Below are 23,260 nucleotides of genomic sequence, written 5' to 3' on the forward strand. Positions count from 1 at the left end.
GTCCGCTAGGCAAAAACCTACCTCCACTGCTTAGTACCACTGAGGAGCGAGTGAGATCTTGGATGCATCCCAAAAGGCACCCTATTCCCTTTGTAGTGCTCTACTTTTGACCAGGTCCACTATATTTCACCATAGGAACTAGGTGCATTTGAGACATACCCCTTGATTCTACATGGAATCAAGTGCGAAATAGATACTCATTTTATGGGGGACTCGATCTGAAAATAATTGTATAATAATAATAATAAACTATTCCATATTTGTATACCTTCCAAAAAGGCCTGCTATTCACCAAGAAAACATTTAGGACTAAAACAGACAGAACAGAGAATCAGATCAACCTAATAGAAAAGGTCACATACTAACAGAGCTATCCCGCAGCTCTCTTTTCTCAGCACACACGGCCTGCTAAACTAAACTGGCTTTTATACATTATTTCGAGTAACATACATTGTATAAAGAGGCGGTGTTGGTTTAAGACGGCAAACTAGGCTAAAGCCTTGGCAGTCGTCAGCAGTGAGCGCACTGTAGCGTACAGTCACTGCAGCTTCATTAGTCCTCAGAGATAGTACTAGGAGGTTTCTTCTGTGCTCCTTCTCTACGACTACACATCTACCATGTCGCTCTCTCTCCCTCTCTTTCTCTACTAGTCGGATGCCAGTTTGTTTTATCCCTTTTTTAAAGTGAATATTTGGTCAAAGTCTCCATGGTTGGATCTCAGGGATCTCTTGGTAATGTATACGTAAGTGACAAAAAGTAGTTGTTCCTCTCCACTCCACTAGTTCCCCTCAGAGACAAAGCACAAAGGCATTTAGTCGTTTTAGTTCCTTCACGTGTAAGGTGGTTTTGGTTAGAGGGGGCAGCAGGAGGAGTAGAGGCTGAGGGAATAGGGGTACCCGGGAGGAGGAGGAGAGGGTTGAGACAGTAGCCCGAGAAGAGGCGTGAGAGAGAGAGAGAGAGTAGAAGTTCAGGTTTGGTTAAGGTTTCTCCTCAGTGAGTGGGGGGAGGGGGTCAGAGGTGAGCGAGAGAGGAGTTCAGGAAGTTAAAGTTTACGCTGCCTTCTTCAGGACAGGATGTATTCAGGTTCCCGCTTTTGGCATGGCGGTTTCTGTTTTTCCCATTGGCACATGGCGTTGGCGTAACCCACGATCACCTTGTCCATCCAGGTGAGGGGCTGGGGGACCAGCACGGCCCCCCTCAAAGAAGCCCAGGTGCCCCCGTGCAGTGTCAGGGGCGAAGATGACATTCTGCTTCTTCTCTGGAGGGGATAGGGAACAGAAAGGAAGGGGGTAGAATTAGAAGATAGTAGCATCTTTTAAAACAGATTTTTTTAGTTGATAGACAAATGGATAGAAATGTATGAGAGAAATGAGATGAGGGATACAGTACAGAAAGCAAGTGGAGGAACGGGAGATGGAACCACTGCCTCCAGGGGCATGTGATCCGGGTCAGCAACACAACCACCGGACCAGCCCCCGGAACCACATGGGAGTCATTGTTTAGTGACAGTTATGTCAGGAATGATGCCATACATTCTGTAAAATGACGAACAGCACACAATGTTACACCAAGGTCGTAAAATGGCGTCATCCTGTAAAGGGGCAGAGATCTTGAGTCAGGTGTCTAGGAGGACTGGGAGAGGAAGGAGAGCAGGGTCCAGTGCATTGACATCGATCACTATCACCAGGTAGCTCAATAACCCTGATGAAAGATAAATAAAGCCTTGATAAAGGCAATAAACATGTAATATCTATCAGGATTGACCAACTAGAACAATTAACTCATGACTCTGTAGCCGAGCTATATTATACCGTTCGGTTTTGGTTTTTGTTGAAACACCAATTGTTCAACCCAATCCACTGGGAGGTGCACGTCAACCAAAATGGGACAAGTCACTGATTATAGGCTGTACAGTACAGCCTATTTATAACCTATTTAGTGAGGTTAGTGTTAATATATTAACTTGAAATAAACTGTTAGAACGTTGTAAATAACAGATTAAAATAGCACAACAGAACCTTTTATGAAATGACTGAGCAGGTAGCGGGTAACAACGGTATTACAGGTATTCCCAGCTGCTGCCTACCAGTTACAACTGGTAGAACAGAATCAGGGTTGGGCTGATTAATGAACCAGAGTTGGGCTGATTAACAGAACCAGAGTTGGGCTGATTAACAGAACCAGAGTTGGGCTGATTAACAGAACCAGGGTTGGGCTGATTAACAGAACCAGGGTTGGGCTGATTAACAGAACCAGGGTTGGGCTGATTAACAGAACCAGGGTTGGGCTGATTAACAGAACCAGGGTTGGGCTGATTAACAGAACCAGGGTTGGGCTGATTAACAGAACCAGGGTTGGGCTGATTAAGGAAGTAAATTGATATTCCAATTCAATAATAAAAATGACCCCTATTTTCCATTATTTCTAAATTAAAACAGAAAAGTAGAAACCATATACTTTAAAGTTTTTTTTTTCCACAATTGAAATCACTTGGACCCCAACCCTGAACAGAACACTAGTGTGGCATCCAGACATGGAGCCCTAATTTCTCCAGCTCTAACTGGGTTAGTGGGGGAAACTTGTTGGGAAGAATCAGAATTGGTGGGTAACATAGATAAGATGTTTTATTTTCATGATATGCTTATGAGTTATTTCTCATAAGAATGTATTTTGTTGTACTATAGTGGTGGCCATTGGCAGTTATCTGTTCTCTGTCAAGACTAAGTTGCAAGGGCCGCAGAGAGGGGAAAGGTCAAGGTGTCATCTCATGTGTAAACATATCTTTTGCTCCACTGTGTCTGTGTGCCAGTCACTCCCTACTTTTCCCATCGGGGAGAGGAGGATGGCAGTGTCTGGAATCGTTCTATGCTCCCGTGAGCTTGTCCAGGATTGGTTGTATTTAGAATTGGGTGTATCTAAATGACAATTTGATATATGCCTGTTGATATGGAGGATTGGTTTATGGTTCTGAGTTTGAGAAAATAACATAGTTTAGGAGACAGAGCTGAACGATTTATTATGTCTATGCTGTCTGACTATGTGTTCTTTGCTATTAAAGGATCTCAGCTGCAATGTGAAGGACTCAGAGAATTCATTGATAGACACTGAATCGATCTGAGAGTCACAGGGTTGTGATAGAGCTCATATAATTAAAGATGGACTTTGATAACTAACTCTTGACTTGTGTTGTGGTTTGCGCTCATGATTTGGTAAATAGAGGAAATTTCCACGACAAACTGCAGCGTCCGCCTGGTGAGTGTCATCCCACAGGGCTTGTACCAACCATACACTATCTGCTAACATCTACCAGAGGTTATAATAGCCTAGGTGACTCTAGGAAATGACTCATATTTATAAACAATTGAAAAAGGACACCCAGCTTTCCATTAGGCAGAACCCTGAAGAGGGTTTGATGTCAGAACACATTCATAATAAACCAGTCAGAATGGCTGGCTGCATCTTTTGGGAAGCGGTCCTATCAATTGTTTAATAGCGTTTTAAAAAGGACCATGAACTAGACGCAGGGAAAAGTTGAAGCTTGCTTTAAAACAGAAATTATGTCTAATATGCAGCTTCCATTTTGTGACATGGAGATAAGTATGAGCAAAGCAGAAGCCCAATTCATCTAAACTACACACTTAAGTAATAATAATACTGTCGTATTCTGCATTTGAATAAGATTCCATTTAAATCCTAAAATGAAATGGAATCGACTTTAACTCTGGGTTAAGCACTACGCACAAGACTCCTGACTGAGGTTCCAACTAAAAGATTGTTGGCCGGATTTGTCCGCCACAGTCCTAATGACATGTGCCAACTACTAGGCAGCTTAAAGTTTGATTCCAGGTGAGGTGACCACGTTAGTTATACGACAGCTTTCACATGTTTCCAGGCTTCCTGTGGCCAGTGTGAGTCAGCCTGACTCTTCTAGGGCAAAAGGGGACCGAACCACCAGCTGATTTCCCCTATCAGAGGGCACCAGCTGATTTCCTATGTTAGGCAGGGCACCAGCTGATTTCCCTATCAGAGAGTTAGGCAGGGCACCAGCTGATTTCCCCTATCAGAGAGTGAGGCAGGGCACCAGCTGATTTCCCCTATCAGAGAGTGAGGCAGGGCACCAGATTTCCCCTATCAGAGAGTTAGGCAGGGCACCAGCTGATTTCTTTCAGAGAGTTAGGCAGGGCACCAGCTGATTTCCCCCTATCAGAGAGTTAGGCAGGGCACCAGCTGATTTCCCTATCAGAGAGTGAGGCAGGGCACCAGCTGATTTCCCTATCAGAGAGTTAGGCAGGGCACCAGCTGATTTCCCCTATCAGAGAGTGAGGCAGGGCACCAGCTGATTTCCCTATCAGAGAGTGAGGCAGGGCACCAGCTGATTTCCCCTATCAGAGAGTTAGGCAGGGCACCAGCTGATTTCCCCTTTCAGAGAGTGAGGCAGGGCAATAGCTGATTTCCCCTTTCAGAGAGTTAGGCAGGGCACCAGCTGATTTCCCTTTCAGAGAGTGAGGCAGGGCACCAGCTGATTTCCCCTTTCAGAGAGTGAGGCAGGGCAATAGCTGATTTCCCCTTTCAGAGAGTTAGGCAGGGCACCAGCTGATTTCCCCTTTCAGAGAGTGAGGCAGGGCAATAGCTGATTTCCCCTATCAGAGAGTGAGGCAGGGCAATAGCTGATTTCCCCTATCAGAGAGTTAGACAGGGCACCAGCTGATTTCCCTATCAGAGAGTGAGGCAGGGCACCAGCTGATTTCCCCTATCAGAGAGTGAGGCAGGGCACCAGCTGGATTTCCCCTATCAGGAGAGTGAGGCAGGGCACCAGCTGATTTCCCCTATCAGAGAGTGAGGCAGGGCACCAGCTGATTTCACCCTATCAGAGAGTGAGGCAGGGCACCAGCTGATTTCCCCTATCAGAGTGAGGCAGGGCACCAGCTGATTTCCCCTATCAGAGAGTTAGGCAGGGCAACAGCTGAATTCCCTATCAGAGAGAGAGGCAGGGCACCAGCTGATTTCCCTATCAGAGAGAGAGAGGCAGGGCAATAGCTGATTTCCCTATCAGAGAGAGAGAGAGAGGCAGGGCAATAGCTGATTTCCCTATCAGAGAGAGAGGCAGGGCACAGCTGATTTCCTATCAGAGAGAGAGGCAGGGCAACAGTTGATTTCCCCTATCAGAGAGAGAGGCAGGGCAATAGCTGATTTCCCTATCAGAGAGAGAGGCAGGGCAACAGCTGATTTCCCCTATCAGAGAGAGGCAGGGCAACAGCTGATTTCCCCTATCAGAGAGTGAGGCAGGCACCAGCTGATTTCCCTATCAGAGAGTGAGGCAGGGCACCAGCTGATTTCCCCTATCAGAGAGAGAGGCAGGGCAACAGCTGATTTCCCCTATCAGAGAGTGAGGCAGGGCACCAGCTGATTTCCCTATCAGAGAGAGAGGCAGGGCAACAGCTGATTTCCCTATCAGAGAGTGAGGCAGGGCACCAGCTGATTTCCCCTATCAGAGAGTGAGGCAGGGCACCAGCTGATTTCCCTATCAGAGAGAGAGGCAGGGCAACAGCTGATTTCCCCTATCAGAGAGTTAGGCAGGGCAATAGCTGATTTCCCTATCAGAGAGTGAGGCAGGGCACCAGCTGAGAATCTCCTATATCTCTACCCTGCATCTCTGTGTAGTGCAGGACACAACAAGCCAGTGAGCTAGTCTTCCCTCCATCCCAGCTCTGGGACTCTATAAATAACAGGACACATCACCACCACACATTCAGCACCACTGAGGAAACGTGATCATTTCAGTAGGGAACTTGTCTTTAGACCTACCCTTCAATGTTTGCTGATCTGTAAGGTGGGAAGCAATATTGTGGAAGCTCTACCACTACACAGCTTATACCCAACCAGAACCTTCAGACATGCTTACATTAAAGGGTAAGGGCCAAGGGGACAGGGATAGAGAGCAACGGGCTGTTCCAGAAATCCCGTGAGAGATGAGAACTGGAAAGAGTACTGTCCAGTCCATGGATCTAATATAATCCAACAAATGGTGACTAGTTGGTAGTGCTGAGGTGGTTGTTTCCATAAATAGCATGCTTTCCTTTACTGCTCCATTTGATCAACCAAGTAAACCCTTGAGGATTGAGCTGATTGGCCGCTATTCTCAGTGTTCTATTTTAAAATGATAGAACACCAATCATGGTAACCTATCATTAGAATCAGTTAGTGTTGAAAAAATGCCAGACTTTAGTTTGCATATCTAAAAGGTAAGGCCTAGCGGTGTCTAGAGTCTAAGTCCCGAGCACATGAGGAGACAGAGGCTCTCATCTGTGTGATACACTACCGTGTGTGTGAGTGTGTGTGAGTGTGTTTGAGTTAGAGCCATTGTTAATCAGTCAGACATTCCCAACACACCTAGTTCTACATACCGCCCCTCCCTGGCCTGGGTGTGGGACTTAAAGGATTCATCTGCTTATTCCAGCTCTGCTGTTTCAGAGACAAAGTAAGGGAGAACTTTGTACCAGGTGTTGAACTGGTGAAAACACAGTAGACTTCTAATGATTTCCTTGTGTTAGTACACAAATAACATGTGCACATACTGTTCTGGACATTAAAAAGTGACTTTTCAAAGTGGCTTGCTGACACCAAACACATTTTAGCAATGTGTTTTTCTCACTGTTACAGTACTGGCTAACTTCTTATGGAGTAGCTGCATGATCGGATTCTCTGGATGCCTCTTCTCAATAGCTAAAAAAAACAGAACTTCAGCAGGCATGTTGTACAATTACTTTAATGTACAAACATCTGTTGCCTGCTCTGCATAAAGGCATGTTGTACAAACATCTGTTGCAACTATAAACAACACGATCGACATGTTGTACAAACATCTGTTGTAACCATTAGTTGGAACTATAAACAACACGATCGACATGTTGTACAAACATCTGTTGTAACCATTAGTTGGAACTATAAACAACCATTAGTTGGAACGATCGACATGTTGTACAAACATCTGTTGTAACCATTAGTTGGAACTATAAACAACACGATCGACATGTTGTACAAACATCTGTTGTAACCATTAGTTGGAACTATAAACAACACGATCAACATGTTGTACAAACCATCTATAAACAACGATCGACATGTTGTAACCATTAGTTGGAACTATAAACAACACGATCAACATGTTGTACAAACGTCTTTGTCTGTGTTAACTATAATGACATTGCATTATAACAGAAGCAGGACACAGACAGTCCAAGTATAGATGACATGTTTTCAAGTGGGGAATTACACATGCACATGTTTATCTCTGGGGAAAAGGTGTCCTGGGGGACCGGATAGGGCGGTTCGAGCCGAATGGCCCTGTGTCTCTGTAGGGACGAGCTCTGAGTAGAGAAAGTGTGTGTGTGTGTGTGTGTGTGTGTGTGTGTGTGTGTGTGTGTGTGTGTGTGTGTGTGTGTGTGTGTGTGTGTGTGTGTGTGTGTGTGTGTGTGTGTGTGTGTACTAATGCAGGTGTTTGTTACCTGCCAGTGTGCGAGGGATGGTGAGCAGAGACCCGTGCACCAGAGGATCGTCTGCAGAGTTGACCAGCAGAAGTGGCACGTCAACCTATAAAATCCAACCAGAATTAGATATACTGTATGCAATACACAGGCCCAATAAGAGTCCACTTAGACACAAGCTTCAATCATGAACTCTCCAAAGACCTCACACTGTTCTAAGCACTTCCTTTAGTACATGTCTGATATTCATACACACATACATGTTTAGAAAAGTATTCTTAATTCACACAGGAGAGAGAAGTAGGGATAAAGAGTATCAACCTACATTGTGAATATAATGCACACAGCTCCTTCTCGTAGTATTCTTTGAGGGAGTTGTGCCCGTGGAACTTCCTGCAGAGACAGGAGGGGTGACAGGTCACAAAACAAAGCAGCATGCTGTGGAAACTGGAGGGATTATTAAGGGACATACTATGTGGGTGAGCACATCCCTATGAACCATGCACAGCAAGATACTCAGAGGCCTTTCTTAGGGCTGGGCGATATAGCAAATTATTGATTTAGAACAATGTTCAAAATGCCTGTATCGCAAGAATCAAGGTAAAAAAAATATGGATTTTTTAACTGTCTTTTTTCTCGTTTCCTTTGCTCCTTCTGTTGTGTTCACTGTGCACCTTCCCACTGGCACAGACACCAGGCCCCCTGCCCCTGACACTCACCACAACAAAGACTAAAGAGCACTTCTTCCTCTCTGACAACGAGCAGTTTAAAATCTCTATCGGCATTTAAACTAAACCATTTTAATGATAGATACCCTTTTCAAGTCTCAACATGTAGAACAGAGCAGACCTTACTAAGACGTGAGTATCAACGACTTGGGCAAATGTCTGATCAGTTCTTGTCAGCATTTTAGCCACATACTGTTATGTGCCAACTGTCCAGTAGGTGTTTTATAAATGTGCAATGAGCATAAAAATACGCATTAATATCCAGAATTGGCAACTCGTTCTCACTTGATTTCAATATCTAAACAAAGTGAACAGTTTGTTCAAACAAGTGGAGATGGACAGGAGGGTGTATTCAGAACAGTTCAACTGTTATACCATGTTAGCAAGCAAATACACCCAAGTTGGCTGGACTTGAAATATAAAACTTAGCTGGCTACTCATTAGAAGGTGGGCTTGAGAGGTTGACCTGTGTTCATTATCTATGCCTGCTACCTTAAGTTAGTCATTATTAGTGAATGTACATTGTGCCTGGTTCTGGTTAAGTTTGTTTAAAAAAAGGGCATTTTCATAGACAGATTTGAAAGCCAGATCAGTGATTATTGCAAAAAGCAGGTTAAACTATTTTGATAAAATTATTGAGTGTTGACAGTCTATTTTAAACATACAGCCATAAATCTCACATTGACCCCTGTGAAACCAGTTCTAAATATTGTAGTGTTGAGGACTCAACACTGATTTCACAGGGGGTCAATGTGAGACCGGTTGCTCACAGGAATAATTGCATTGTGTGTCATTTTAGCATGTGTTCCTTATTAGATTCTATTTAGTTTCTTTTACTCAAATGTATTGGGGGGAAAGCGAAACACTGATTTAATTCTAGGTTATTTTCAGCATGTCCTATACCTCATGATGGTTTCATCGATCTGCATGAGGGAGGTGGCCGTGTAGAGCCGGCTCAGGTCTGCATCCTCCATCTTCGTTGCACTTCCAAACAGACTGCCCCTGTAAACACGCACACAAAATGTTGAGACATGGCCTTGAAACACGTGACAACACTAGTTATTCTCAGTAAAAATCTATACCTATACCAGGAATTTCTGTGCCATCGCTAATTGCCTCCATTTCATTAGTTAAATAGTTTGCCTCAGGGAGCTGCTCTGTACGGGTTTGATGTTTCTCCTCCATGGGGAATTTTACTGATCTGCTGGGTTGTGACTGAGTTAAGTCCAATCCATTTGTCATAGATCTTAAATAATATAAGCCATTTATCAGACCGTTTGATTTCCTATGGGTGGCCCCAGGAGGGCTTGAATGGGTGTTATCATGTGATGAAAGCTCCCAATCACCACATGGAGTTACCACCATATGGCTTTTACAGTAATTTGTCCATTTCAGATGTATGAGAAGTGTCATGGCCCTAGGGTAGGGGCTAGGGGTTTCTTTGGGACTGGGCCTACCAGTGTGAATGTGCTAAGTATTGGAACAGGGCTGAGTACCTGTGTGAAAGGATGATCTTCTTCATGTTGTCGGCCATGAGGAAGTTGTAGAAGCGTCTGCACTGGTCCCACTGTAGGAACGTCTCCTGGGCCCTGTACACACACACACGGAAGTCAGTTGTGTGTAGAGAGAGAACTAATTATATTGTTGTCATGTTTATATCAGTTTTGCCTGACAACCAACATACTCAAAAGTTGGCTAAAGCATGAAACACAGGTTTCATCACTGTAGGCCAATGCAGGACAACAAAAAACCTGCTGCCAACAACACTTTGTACTCTTGAAGCTGACATGCTAACCATCACCCCACACGTTAAATCCGCAGAACGATCTCTTACTGCACTATGAACTCACCAACACTACCTAGCAACTAGCTAGCAACAAGCTAGCAGTACTAGCAACATGCTAATAACTAGCTAGCAACAAGCTAATAACTAGGTAGCAACAAGCTAGCAGTACCCATCTAGGAATTAGCTAGTCCAACTTCATATCTGCTAGTGCACATGTGAAACAAGGTTGAGGAGTAGCTGATTACATGTTATCAGTTACATGTAGGCTAAATCAGATTTTTTTGCCTGACCATAAGTTCAGAGACCTCTATGATGACACACTAAATGTGTTTGATGGATCCTTTTTGTCTTCTAATGCCTCTTAAGGGGGAAGTCATCGGAAAGTAACTTAAAGTAATCAGATTACATTACTGATTACAATTTGACAGGTAACTAGTAACTAACAAATTACATTTAGAAACTAACCTACCCACCCAACCCGATGAGAAATACTACAGAGGTAGCATATATAGTGAGAACTACGCAGCAGGCATAACAATCCCATTCAACAGATGGCATGGGCAATGACAAAAGACAAGGCTTTAGCTATGACATAGACAGGAATGGAAAATAAAACAGAGGTATAAAGACTACTCCCATTTCACAAAGGCCAGTCTGCCTGGTCCTGACACACACACACACGAACACACTGTTTACTCTCTGGACAGAGCGGAGTGTTCCTGCCAAGAGACGTTGGCCACGTTTCAAACTCAAAGGTGTGGTTCAGAAACACCACACGTTTCACAGAGTTCCATCTACTCCATCCCAGAGCTTGTGCAATACCACATCTAGAAACACCAGAGTTGTGCGTTTTCAGTCACTGTATCGTGATAAAAGTTTTCCCCGTCACGACAAAAGCTCAAGTGTTTACAAAGTCTATGCTCATTATGATAACAGGCAGTCTGCTTTATACCCAAGTGTAATCAAATAGATTACAGGGACTAAGACAGAAGGGAAAACACTGAAACAACCTCCATGGAAGAACTGCATGGTGCATGAAAACTAACCACCCAGGTTAACGGAGCAGCCAACAGTATGAGTCTGTTTCAGTACTCAATAACACAGAACTACTGTACTGGAGCCTACATCTTTGCCTACCTCAAAGACTTGGAAAGGCAATAACCAGTTGTCTACAGCGGAGACCGACCGGCACCCAGGCAAGGATAAAAGGCAGGGCATCTGTCCTCAGTCTTTGTTGTGTTAGTCACCAGTCCACTGAGATCACAGATAAAGCCAAACTACAGGAAATGATCAATGATGCTTGTCAGACAGAAAGCTGCTGGACAAAGTCAATTCCATCTGAGTGAACCTCCTTTTACAGAGAACCAAGGCTCAGAAGTAGGACAGACAGAGCACTTGTATTCAAAGAAATACACTTGGAAAGTAGATTACGTCACAAAGGTGCATAAAAGATGACGGCCCCCCATGTAATTACCATAAAACGCCTCGTTTGCTAAGTTTGCCATATTGTACATTGCTCTCTGTTACTAATTTATTCTATTGGCATTAGCACAGTATACATGATTCTAATTCTAGCACCAAGACAGTGGCAATTTGAAAAACCTAAAAAGTGAATTGTGCTTATTTACTGGCACATTGAACCACGTCGCATGCCGTAGGAGCGGCAGGGTAGCCTAGTAACTGGAAGGTTGCAAGTTCAAATCCCGAGCTGACAAGGTACAAATCTGTCGTTCTGCCCCTGAACAGGCAGTTAACCCACTGTTCCTAGGCCGTTATTGAAAATAAGAATTTGTTCTTAACTGACTTGCCTGGTTAAATAAAGGTAAAATAAAAAAATAAAAAGTAGTTTACAAACTCAGTGGATAGTGCTCAAACTAAGACATATCTGAATTCCTTCATCTTTATGCGCCTTCGCCATTGGTAAAACACAACTGAACAGTATGTCATTTTTGACAGCTGTTTTACCATATCTTGCAAATGAGTAGCAATGGATGCTAACCAACTGCACAGTAAATAGAAACACCAGCTAGCTAACTTCACTAAGTTGGGGCAAAACACTTATTTACACTAAGTTAGCTACATTACAGCTCATTGCTAACAAGCATAACACTGCCTCTAAAAAAGACAATGTGTCTCCACTGTTTATATTTGGATGTTTATGACACCTTCACTGACCTAGTATACAGCTGTGTGTAAAAAGGGCATTTAGTATGTAATTACAACAAACACCATTAGTTAGGCAAAATGTCCATTCTGCATCCTCGTAGCAATTATAATACACAAACGTGTGCAGCACTGCAATTTGTAACTCCACGGATGAACACTGATAGCCATTTTGAGCAGCTCTTACATGTTGCTTTTGCATACCCTTGAACAGGGTTTAAATAAGCCTTAAGACCATAGCTCACCTGAGTGCACTGTATCCCTGGCAGACGCTGACGCAGCACAGCACTCTCTCCTGATTGGTCCGGTTCTCTCCCAGGAACTTGCACACGATGTTGCCTCCCAGGCTGAAGCCCACCACTATGAGGTGGGTGTGAGGGAACATCTTCTTGATGTAACCCACCATGGACGCAAACTCCCACGTGCAACCTACCAGAACAAGCACACGGACACGGACCAGAGCAAAGACATTACATACTGAGGCTTTGAGTTGGTTCATTTCCTTGGTAGCATAATTCATGGCCACTGATCTGAAATGAGGGTAGTGTGGTGAAAACCCATCTTTCACCTATAACTTCTTGTTGTTGCTTTTGTGTGTGTTTTATTAGGAGCATGTGTGTGTTTTATTAGGAGCATGTGTGTGTTTGTACACGCCTGTGTAGTCCTCACCGTAGGTGAACATGCGAGGTGAGGTGAGCTCGATGTTGGGCAGAGCACCCAGGTGATTGAGCACAGCACACCTGTAACCCTCCTTCTGAGAGTGACCCACAAAGGTGCGGATGTAGTGCTTCTCGCTATGGTTACCGATCCCCGGACATATCACCATGGTGACGTCATCTGTTGGAATAGCAAACATACGGACAGATGGATCAGTGAGCCGTTTGCAAATGAAAATATGTAAAGGCAAGATTACACGTCCTCATGGGCCGATCATTGCACGGTGTGGTACGTAAATATGACAGGCAGCAAACAGAGACAGTATGGTGCCTCAATAAAACCTCTATAGGATGAGATGTCCCAGTCACTCAAACAATAAAACAATAAGTAGCCTAGTTACCCGAGGCTCTTTATTACCTTTATTTAACAGGCTAGTCAATTAAGAACAAATTGTTATTTACAATGACGGCCTGACAAGAGGCAAAGGGGATACAAATCTATATGGTTTAATAACTATAAGATAAAACAGACAACACAGACAGAAGCCACTGGCAACAGCACAATTAGAAGAGGAAACAACGTGGATGTGTGAAGTAAAGCAACATGCTTCCTTCCATATGGCAACGCAAACTAGTGACCATTACAAACTACTACATCTCAACTCAGAGGTCAAAACAAATGATCTACGTCGCAAATGGCACCTATTCAGTACACTACTTTTGACCATGGCCAATAGTATGGTCAAAAGTAGTGCACTAAATAGGGAATAGGGTACCATTTGGGTCACAGGCCCTGATCTCATCACCTTAGCCGAAAGTAAAGATAGTAGAGTTTACCAAGAGTCACGGTCTGTAAATCTGTGTCCTCAACAACACTGACATAATAATCACCTATACAACGGGAAATGGAACCACAGGGTAAACAAGTCAATGGACCAAAGGCGTCAAAACCGCCCTGACAAACTGAGCCCAGACAGGGCCGATACCGTACATAGGACAGGTCCATAGCACAACATTGGGCTGATGAATTTGCTCTCATGCTTCCAATGAGCTCATTCAACAGCTTTCCTTCCCATTGCACTTCTCTCCTTGGTCATTGCTGTAAATGACAATGTTTCTCAACCAGTTAACGTAGGCATAGAAAAGGTAAGGCAAGCACATCTCAATTGAGGGGGATGTTTTTGACGGTTTATATTGAGAAAAAAAAGAGAGTCCTGTGCCAATAGAGATTCTCCATTCTTGATAAATGATCCATGAATGATTGAAATAGCCCACCTCCTGTCCGGTGGTCCCCCATGGGCTCGAAGAGGTCAAAGGTGGCGGTGGCCCCATCCTGCATGGGTAAGTACTTCCTGAGGCCTATGGGGTGAGGGCAGCTCACCCGCCCCATCTTGCCATACAGTGCTGTCTGTAGGTGGCCACTTTTACCCCACAGCAGGGGCGGAATGTACCTGCAACACACAGAGATTCACTATGGGCTGTTCTGGCTCAGACAGGGCTTACTTACTTCATTTACTTTAATCAAGAGATGAAAGGTTTATTTGCAGGTAATAAAATACATTGTAATTCTTGGTATAGGCCCTAGGAGCTCTAACACATAGGCTAGTAGCCTAAATCGCACACATACAGTACACTCTACAATGCCATGCTAACTCGAGATCTGTGCACAGAAACATGTGTGGAATGTGCAACAGTGTCCATAAGAGGTTTCTGTAAGAAACGAGCACACAACAGCATTAGGATGTCCCTTGAAGTAATAGAATAACTTTACTTGATGACTTGTTCTCGCTTACAGTAGTCTTATTTCGGTCAGTCAGCTAATGTAGTATAGACTTTTACCTGTATTAAACCTTTAACTAGGCAAGTTCATTAAGAACTCATTGTTATTTACCATGAAGGTCTATTAAGTGGCAAAAAGGCCTCCTGTGGGGAACGGGGCTGGGATAAAACCATTTTTAAAAGGTAGGACAAAACACACTTCATGACAAAAGAGACACCAACACTACATAACAAAAGAGACCTAAGACAACAACACAACATGAAAATAAAGCAGCAGCTCAACACAGTAGCAACATGACATGGCAGCAGCACAACACGACAACAACACAGTGGCAGCAGCACAATGCAACACAGTAGCAACACAACACCGCAGCAGTACAACAACAACACAGGGGCAGCAGCACAACGTAACACAGTAGCAACATGACATGGCAGCAGCACAACACGACAACAACACAGTGGCAGCAGCATCATGTAACACAGTAGCAACACAACACCGCAGCAGTACAACATGACAACAACAACACAGGGGCAGCAGCACAACGTAACACAGTAGCAACACAACACCGCAGCAGTACAACATGACAACAACAACAACACGGGCAGCAGCACAACAACACCGCAGCAGTACAACATGACAACAACAACACAGGGGCAGCAGCACAACGTAACACAGTAGCAACACAACACCGCAGCAGTACAACATAACAACAACACAGGGGCAGCAGCACAACGTAACACAGTAGCAACACAACACTGCAGCAGTACAACATGACAACACAGTAGCAACACAACATGGCAGCAGCACAATAACAATATGAAAACACAGTAGCAACATGACAACAAAGTGGCAACAGCACAGCATGACAACAGCCCAAACATGGTTAGGCACAGACAACAAGGGCAAAAGGTGGGTGGTTTATTTGCTGTGTTGACTTTCAGTCACAGTGCTTTGGAACAACATTTACACACAGCGGGGGACAGGGAAGAGATTCACATTCCTAAGTAGAACACACACGAAGCTGACCATCCTTGATAATGCATCTGCCCTGGTACTGTATCTGTATGGGAGTAGACGTAGGTAAGGGTCCAACCCTGCAGGAGATCAAAGTGGATCTATCTGCTGCTAGCACTGCAGTGAGACATGAGCTGGGCTAGTCATATCACAGTCATACAATCTACCATCTCACATCCGCACACTGAGTTTAGCACAGTAGTACACCGAACATTTAGCAGGAAACCCTTGGCAAATGGCCAAAAACAAGTAGTGGTTTCCATTTTAGGTCTGTTTATTGATTAGCAGCAAAGATAACAAAAGAAGGAGATCGATGTTGACAATTGCAATGTCCTCAAATGTAGCTTTGGCCTACTCACTCTGGCCTTAAGATGTAATGTCCCTGTGATGAAATTGAGATAAATAGAACTAGGTCATAACAATATTTAGTGATTTATGCAAAACATTGACACCTTATGCTATCCCATAGTTTAAGGTACAGCCGGAGCGAATAGCCAGGCAGCTCCCTGACCGGAGCGAATAGCCAGGCAGCTCCCTGACCGGAGCGAATAGCCAGGCAGCTCCCTGACCGGAGCGAATAGCCAGGCAGCTCCCTGACCGGAGCGAATAGCCAGGCAGCTCCCTGACCGGAGCGAATAGCCAGGCAGCTCCCTGACCGGAGCGAATAGCCAGGCAGCTCCCTGACCGGAGCGAATAGCCAGGCAGCTCCCTGACCGGAGCGAATAGCTAGGCAGCTCCCTGACCGGAGCGAATAGCTAGGCAGCTCCCTGACTGGAGCAAATAGCTAGGCAGCTGTGAGGCTGTTTGCAGAGATAACCAAGGTCGGAGATAACCAAGGTCAGGTTGATCCTGTCCCAGTCAAAGGATGGACTGACGGGTGGGGAGTGTACACACTGGGTGGGGAGTGTACACACTGGTACAGTAAATATCGTCAGCGAGCAAAGTCTGTTGCTAAATCAACAGTTACACAACCCCCTCAATCTCATCTTCCTTCACTCATTAGAGCAGTCTGAGCACCTGGATATTACTTCCCTTACATAACGCTCATCTCAAAACACACAATGACCGCTGATGCTTCCCACACCATTACTAATATTACAGATAAGACCTCCAACCCCTGTGTAAACATCATTATCAACTCTGACGTAGGTAGAGTTAGGGAGGTAGCATGAAGTAGAACAGGAAGCAGGAGTACTCTGGACCTCCAGGCTCTGATTTAAATATCCCCGATATAGACTAATACACTAAAGTCTTGGTCAGGTTTGATTCCCCAGAACATTCTCGCTCTGCGAATTATCCTCGACTGGCAGGGATGACATAATGTTGTCACAGGAGGACTAAGAGGACAAGGGGAGGAGTCCAGGCAGGCAGGCGAGGGGGGAGGCAACAGACCAGCTAAGACTACAAGCAAAGGCTATGGCCCAATACTGTTCAAATTACTCATCTGACATGACTGATGAAAGCTACACTTATCTACTGTGTGAATGAAATCAGTCTGTCATATTGCCTACACTTTAGAGTGGTGTAGGTCTGGGTGCTCCAGTCAAGACATTCCAGCAAACCTGTGTCCACACGCATGTAGCTACATGTCTGTGCGCAAGTTTGTGTCCTCGTGCATGTCTATGTGCACTAGTGTGTGCACTGTAACCTGCTGTTGCCTTTGACAGTCAGCAGCAGACCAAAGCAAAGGAAACAGAAGCCAGCGTGGGCTGATAAGATAGACAACTAAGGGTGTTGTCTGAGGTACAGATCAAAGTCACAAGTCTGTTCTATAGGTCTGATTTAATAACTAGCCTTTTGATATGATGCAATACACATCCCTCTGATCTACTGCCTGAAGGGGTAACCAAAACACTTTTGGGGGTAAAATCATGGGGTAAGAGTTGGAGCTAAACAAAACCTAAGCTCTTCGAGGCATTCATAAATGATATTCTTCAAAAAAACAATAGCTACATATCACTAATTTAAACATTCAAAAACGGATGTACCAATCCCACAATGCCCCTGTACAGGGCTGGTTTCCTTAACACAAAGCCATCCGGGACAGATTGAGATAAAAGGCCATTTAGACCTCTGATCATGGAATCCTGGCTTCACTCTGCATCAGAGAAGAATGGCTCTGCTGCACATCACTCCAGTGCAGGACCTGCCCTTTCAGAGGCGAACTCCCAAACTACTTAGGCTATTCCCAAACTCTCCGTAGGCTAAATTGAATAAAATATTTCAGCTGCGCCCTTATTTTCTAGAATACAATGACAGATGGAATGCATGGACTGCTTTGAACACAGAGTCGTTGCCCCCCGTCTCATATTTCCTCCACTGTGTACCTCTCTCCTTCTCCATGATTGATCTGTCCGTGGTCACCGTGCTGGAAACAGTGTTATGCAACTCGACTGGGTGTCACTAGGAGTTACACAAACCGTCTTGGACCATTAGTCAGCATAAACAGTGCCAAGGAGCAATTGATGAATGAAAGACAGCCCTACTAGCCCAATATCCTTTTACACACGTTCTGTCTTGGCTAGCTTTTGACTGAGTACAGCCCAGTGGAGGGATATAGTGCACAATTAAGATTAAAATGTACTTAATTAAGAAGCAATTCACCTACTGATTAGTATAATGAACCTTTAAATTATAAAATTTGCAAGAGTTGGAGCTAAACAAATTGTCTTATCACATACTTATTAAGTCTATGACTAGATAAAATGAACTGACGGCAAATGTTTAACTGGGCATGCCTCCCTGAGGAAGTCTGGAACATTCCAGGTCCGTTAGTCACGGCTAAAAACACACCAGTCTTAAAACACAGACAGACTGTCAAACAAAAGCAAACAGTGCACATGAACACACACAAACCTCTAACTACATCTACAGTCTGTTTGGATAAAAAGTATCTGCATCCCAATTCAATACGTGCACTAGTCTTGACCAGAGCCGTAAGGAGAGAACTCGTGGCCAGAGATTTGAGATGAAGTAACAGAGGCTTACATAATGAGACAGCAGCTGAGGGAAGCCTCCAGAGTCTCCCACTGGGCTTCAGACTCCCTTAAGACAGGACTATTAGGCCAGTAGAGTAGAGTACTGGCTCTGAACCATGCCACACATTCAGAGAAACCTCTAGTCATACAGGAGTATCGTTTTTTCCACAACACACAGGAGTTCTTTGGAATGTGGGACTAGATGTAGGCTATAGTGTAGAGTGACAACAGAAGTGTTTGTGCGGTCACAGCAAGGCGATCATGGGTGCAGTGGTCCAATTACAGGCTACTGAAAACCCCCTGAACAAATCACAGGACCCCAACAAGCTATAAAATACTCGTGGCCTTGGGTTAGAGTGTCCGCCCTGAGACTGGAAGGTTGGGTTCCCCCGGTCGAGTCATACCAAAGACTTGAAAAATGAGACCTGATGTGTCTCTGCTTGGCACTCAGCATTAAGATATATTGGGGGTAAAGACCTGCACTAGACTAGTGTCCTGTATGGTCGCAGAACATGGCCAAAGACTGAACCACAGGCAGAAAGGTCACTCACTCTTTGGTCAGGATGGGGCAGGACTTGAGCAGGAAGCGGTTCAGGGGCGTGTCCTGGTAGGTGATGTCAGGAGCGGCGGTGGGACTCTTGAGGTTCAGGCAGCGGACGATGACGTACAGCACCGTGGCGACCGCTGCCAGCTTCATGCCGTCGAACATGGCCGGCATCTCCGGGGCGACGATGGTGTAGTCATAGTAGCCTGAGTCTTGGGTGGCCATAGTGCCTCTGAGAGAGACAAACACAGAGAAGTAAACAAAGCGTTAGACTGTAAATACTCCACTTAGAACAAATACAGCTAGTACGGATGATCCTGCTACACGGAACACATTAAATCAACTAGCCTACATCAGCCATGCTCACTAGTACACTGATTAACTGTACCCTGGACAACAAAACTACATTAATGTCACTTTAAACTTACATCTTGTTCACCAAACTTAAGTGGCAGTAAACAGTGTGGACCATGGAACAAACAGAGGGCACAAAGTAGTCTAGCTATTTCTCTGTCAAAAAGAGGAATTCAAGGCATGTAGCCTAGCAACAGCTAAATATGTTTCAGCTGCCTGCTAGCAGCAATGACAGAAGCAGAAAATTAACAAAGCCAATGATGGTAAACAGACTGGCCAAAACAAAAAGAGATGGAGGAGAAAGAGGTAGGCTGGTTTACAGTACAAAAAGAGGAACTTGTGGTATGTAAATATGAGAGTCAGATGATGAGGTAGTTTAGATAAAACAAACAAACTTCAGAACATGGATAGGAAAGAGTTGAGCAATTCTATCAAACAATTATTTACTTACAATTTAGGTTTAAATTCAATAAAAAGATGATCCACTCTGTCCAACAGCCTTTATTTGTGCAGTGACAGAGTCACAGTGACGTGGTCAAATCTGGAAGAAAAACAAACACTTTTATTTAATGTTTTAAAAGCAGGTGTTACGAATTTGCATGATCTGTCAAGACAACCCAACAGAACATCAGAGAAATTGTGCCTCTTCATATCTCCATACTAGACTTCTTTCCTTTAACATGGTTCTACAATACCTGTAGTTCCTCGTCAATATTAAGCACTGACCTCAAACCAGTCATTTGTGACGGATGTGATAAAGTTCATTTGTCTCCTTGGTTAACAAGAGAATGTGCAGTGATCAATCCTAACAGCCCGATTACTAACAGTGATCCCCGCTGTCCTCCACTGCCCCAAATGGAATTCCCTGTAGAGCATGGAATTACTGCGTACTCCAATCAGAAAGAACACTATCTGATAAGAATCAATTACATTAGCCATGGCCACTAAGGTCAGCAGGCCAAGCACTTCTATGAATCCTTTCTAAGGCTGTGTGCACTAGGCCTATATAGGGAATAGGGTGCCATTTGGGATGTAAACTAGGCTCTGTATGTTCTCCTCTATACCATCTAGAATGCATTAGTTATGTCCTAATAACAACTGCAGTAACTACAAGCCACTTTTTTGGGGGGGGGGGGGGGGGTTTGAAACCATACTTTGATTTCATGGATGCTCAGAGCTTGCATCCATAGCGCTGTCTATGAATTTGAGTGTTATTACATTTCTCAAACCCCATTCCTCCACATTTTACTAAAACAAGTGATGGGTGGCCGCTTTGTTGTTGTTTCATGTAAACTGCAGATTGCCTCTGATGTGGGAAGGCCAGTCAGTCATCCAGCATGATCACTGATGTAGCCTTAAATCATTTGGGAGCAGGTGCCTCAATAGGCCACGGATAGCCTGTGCTAAGAATCACCGCCTGCCCTGCCACCATGAGATACAATAACATTCCAGAGCTGCGTAGTTGAGAGATTAGGGAAACCACCACGGGCTCAGCCCCATATCACCATACTCTTTAATCGGTCTGTCACAGTAGCGAACACTTGCAGCTGGGCATGAGTGAGAATGCAGCGCGATGGTTTACCCCAACTTTAACTCTCCTGTTTTAGTTATCATCACATGGAAGACATGTGTATTGGTAGGCAGGTGTAGGAATAATTTGCCTAAGTGTGTGATGATGATGACAAAATAGGAATAGGAACACACTGCATGAGAAGACAATTACCTAGCAAGCTAATTTTGTTAGCCATCTCAGTAAATGCAGATTATCATGGTGCGCAGCAAGTCAAGCCTAGTCAAGGGAAACCCACCACCAGCTACATACAGTACGCACCATGCAGTCCCCGCTGCTTTTTCTATCAATGGCTTTGCCACCGACAGGTAATGCTGGACACAGCAATATTTTAGATGGATTTCGTAAAATAAAAATGTTTTTGTCGACATAAGTAATAATATAGTAAACAAGTAATAGAGGACTAGTACTGTAACGTTAGCTCGATGCTATTTGGCAAAGGGCCCCAACTCACCATCCCTGCTTTTCGCGCATCCACGAGCTTGTGGTGGAATGAATGTTGACAACCTCTCTCGCAGTATGTCAAACCAACATACAGCTAGCGAACTAAGCAAGGTATGTGTTCAAATGGAAAATGACATTTGTTAGGTAGTTAGCATACCTTGCTTAGTTCGATAGTGGTGTGTTCAGCTAGCTAAACCGACGAAAACAACACAGTTCCTTGCGCCCCGTACCTAATCGTAACAGACAGAAATAGCTGGCAAACTAACCTCGTTATTACCGTCCTCTCCTACACCGTGTCCAGTCTTTTCCTTTTCTCCTTTGTGTCTGAATCCGTGTCTTTCCATAGGGATGTTTCTATATTTATCTCGAAATAATTTACGGTCCGTATTTTCTATTATTTCCCTCTCTGTCGATGGACATGCATTAACATGTAGCTACCGCTAGACTGACATCTCGGAATTCACTTCCTATTCCTATCTCATTTGCATACGATTCCCCTTATTCTATTGGGTTACAAACACAGATACGTAATTTCTCTGACGTATTTTTCCCATCTCTTACACAGCGCGGCTCCAGTTTCTTTACAGCGATTGGCTAAAGAAAATGAATATAACTGTATCCCCCAAAATATATTCAGGAAAATAACATGCTTTACATATTCATCCGTAATTTAATATATAGCTAGCTCAATGATCACAACCTATTGCTGAAACTTGTGGAGCGTCGTGCATCAATGTATAAACCAATATAATTGGGTCTCATATAATCCATTTCATGATCAATAGCATATAGTCTTGGAATGTGCAAGAAGCATGAGGATGCCTCCAAACAACAGTTATGTTACACCAATCAATACATTCCCTTTTAGAAAAAAAATCGGAGCACTTTGTTCAGATAACCTACACATTTCAGCTGAATATGTAAAGACTTGTCTTACAAATCCTTTCTTATTCCTTCAAGAAATAACTTTTGTGCAAACACACAACTTTCCCAATGAATCAGACACATTCACAACACTATAACAAATTCATTTTCAAGAGTCAAATGTACTTGTAGGCTTTTGATCTGTAATTACTGTAATTACTTGATGTAAGTTTGACCCATAGAGATAATTACAGTAGTGATTCCCACACTGTGGGAATGTAACATTTTTAAATTGTGTAGTGCATCATCAGTTTTTCTCTTGACATGTTATTACATACCTTAGAGAGTTATGTATAACTTTCCAGAAATGTCCAGATCAACAAGCCCATTTCAGCTAGGGGGGATGTTCTTCAATTCTGGAAGAGGGTCCTGAGTGAAAAAGTTTGTAAACCCCGAGTTAGAGGACACATTTTGAAGTAGTCCATTTCCTTCTTCTATTACTTCTATGAGTTGGCAAGCAAACTGAAAGGGTGCATACTGCCACCCGGAGTGTGTTGTTTGAACAGGTATATAAGCCAAGGTTGGCGTTTTTGTGCCACCTGTAGTTATGGAATGTTTGCTCACAAGTATAATTAATTGTGATGACCTGGATGGAATTATGTGATCCTTCCTAACCCATAGAAGTCCCTACCCAGTACACTACTTCCAAATGGCGCTCAATGGCGCTGCCCATGCTAAAACGTGCTTTTGGGCACTATAGAGTCCTCTATCTATCTCTATGGTTTGACCATAGCCACAATATTTTCTATTTAATTGGGAAAAACGTCCACTAGGAAGCGATAAAACTCCAAATGTGGACATCAAACCCCCCAGGTCCAGATCTGCAGAGGGAAGG

At 44.0% G+C, this 23,260-nt stretch overlaps 1 pseudogene; it reads right to left on the reverse strand.

Annotated features, from left to right (window-relative positions):
- Positions 1–1,153: 1,153 nt before the first annotated feature.
- LOC124024278 lies at positions 1,154–21,953 on the reverse strand (annotated as a pseudogene).
- Between the last annotated feature and the right edge of the window lie 1,307 nt (positions 21,954–23,260).

The sequence above is a fragment of the Oncorhynchus gorbuscha genome, unplaced genomic scaffold (assembly GCF_021184085.1).
Source record: "Oncorhynchus gorbuscha isolate QuinsamMale2020 ecotype Even-year unplaced genomic scaffold, OgorEven_v1.0 Un_scaffold_1816, whole genome shotgun sequence".
Taxonomy (NCBI): Eukaryota; Metazoa; Chordata; class Actinopteri; order Salmoniformes; family Salmonidae; genus Oncorhynchus; species Oncorhynchus gorbuscha.